The sequence below is a fragment of the Piliocolobus tephrosceles genome, chromosome 1, assembly GCF_002776525.5.
Source record: "Piliocolobus tephrosceles isolate RC106 chromosome 1, ASM277652v3, whole genome shotgun sequence".
NCBI classification, from domain to species: Eukaryota; Metazoa; Chordata; class Mammalia; order Primates; family Cercopithecidae; genus Piliocolobus; species Piliocolobus tephrosceles.
The window spans coordinates 86,788,353-86,790,457 of record NC_045434.1 but is presented as its reverse complement, the minus strand read 5'-3'; the positions used below and the strand labels follow the sequence as shown (position 1 = coordinate 86,790,457).

The 2,105-nt window shown below is 49.4% G+C and overlaps 1 non-coding gene across 1 annotated transcript; it reads left to right on the top strand.

Moving 5' to 3' along the window:
• Positions 1–661: 661 nt before the first annotated feature.
• LOC111535400 lies at positions 662–825 on the top strand. The gene has a single exon (XR_002732006.1). It is a non-coding gene; the product is annotated as a U1 spliceosomal RNA (small nuclear RNA).
• Positions 826–2,105: the final 1,280 nt, after the last annotated feature.

Genomic DNA, 2,105 nt, shown 5'->3' with positions numbered 1-2,105 from the left:
GTCTTTATAACATTGCCAGTGATAAAACCAGTAAGGAAGGCTGGTTTACAGTCATCTGAGCAGCCTCTTTAGTTTCATAAATATGGTTTCTTGCTGATATTGAATGGCTTCCAATTTCAAGCATAATGCTACATTACATGGCTAAGGGTGTGAAGAGAACCGGTTTCTTTTGTAATCTTAAACGTTCTAGTCTGCGAATTAAAAGCCATTATTTGAAGAAGGGTGCCCAGGCTGCAGCTGACTGCCCAAAGTTTGCTTCACAACACAGGCTAAGGACCCGCTTCTTTGGGAGACAACAGATGCGGAAGCGGGAGGGAAAAAGGGAGAGAGAGACCTCACTTCCTATTGCCAGCTCCGGCAGCGGGTTGGTCGGCTAAGTGACAGAAAAGCAGACGGGGACTGGGAAAGGCACTGTCGGTGACATCACGGAGAGGGCGACTTCTATGTAGATGAGGCAGCGCAGGGGCTGCTGCTTCATCCCCTGCTGCTTCGCCACGAAGGAGTTCCCGTGCCGTGGGAGCGAGTTCAGGACCGCTGGTCGGACCTGAGAGTCCCAGCTGTGTGTCAGGGCTAGGAGGGCTCGGGAGTGCGCGGGACAAGTGACCGTGCGTGTAAAGGATGAGGCGTATGAGGCTGTGGCTGGGCGGAGATGCCAGAGCTCATACTTACCTGGCAGGGGAGATACCATGATCACGAAGGTGGTTTTCCCAGGGCGAGGCTTATCCATTGCACTCCGGATGTGCTGACCCCTGCGATTTCCCCAAATGTGGGAAACTCGACTGCATAATTTGTGGTAGTGGGGGACTGCGTTCGCGCTTTCCCCTGCATTTTAAAATTGTAGTTTAAAGAATAGACTATACGCTAAAGGTTACTTTCTTTTACTGGTTTGTGTTTTGGGTGGTGTCTTAAGGGTAATTTTTGTACTCGGAATGCTAGGGAATAGCAAGTAACGTGCCTTTTTAATACTAGCAAACTAGTGCGAAGACCGTACAGCTCTTCCTTTTCCAAGAGGGACTGCTTCTTGCAGAGATTGGTCCATGGTCTCCAGTCTCTTGGGTTCTCACGCTGTGTAAAAATCTTCGTGTTTTTCTCTAGCCCCCAGTCACCTTTTACACAGACTCTGCTTCTAACCGCAGCCCCCACAGGAGTTTGTAGGATTTTTGTGCTATCGGGGAATGTGTTCTCACCTCATAGAGCCAGGTATAAACTAGGCAGACGGGCGCTGTTCTTTGGGATGAAAGCAGAGCCTTTGGGGCTCTTAGTGTCCCCGTTTGGCTGTAGACATAACAGGCTTACTTTGTGTAGGGGAACGACTCTGCCGGCGCCCAGGTGCCCTAACGCAATTCAGGCCCCCAGGTCAGAACCGCAGTCTCACCTGTCTTGGCGGAAATGTGCCGCGATCCTCCCTGAAATATAAGGCGGGAGGTTTTGTGAGGAGCGGGTTCAGTTTCCCTGCTGTCTCCTGCCGTTTACATATCTAGTCTTTCTTCAGACTTTAAGCGACAGCTTCTTGTTTGATGTCTCGCTTCCACATCCTACATCCATTGCCAGGCAGCTTTCTAGATAGCACTCCCACCCATCCTTCCTGCCTCCAAGCAGCCGTTTCCTATTTCGGTCGCCAGTGTCTTCCCCCGTTCCTCTTTCTTCAGGTCCTCGCTTATCATCTTCATGGAGAGAAAATACTTAGCTCTCTCTCAACCTGCGGTTTACACCTGACACGCGTCAGTACCCTGGCAAATTCCTTAATACCCCTTCTCAAATGGCACTGTAAATTCATCTCTTTTTAACTACCAGAAGTATCTAATTGGTTCTGTCCTTGCACTACATGAATACTAGTATCCACTACAGAAGAAAACCCCAGGCCTAGCGATAGCGGTTCTGGGCATTTTGCCAGTCTCTCCCAGGATGTGTTTTCTGACCTCACCTACTTCTGATCAACTGGGGTCAAGAATTCGAGACCAGCCTGACCAACATGGCGAAACTCTGTCTAAAAATACAAAAAAAGAAGAACGAAAGAAAGAGAGAGAGAGGAAAGAAAGAGAGAGAGAAGGAAGGAAGGAAGGAAGGAAGGAAGGAAGGAAGGAAGGAAGGAAGGAAGGAAGGAA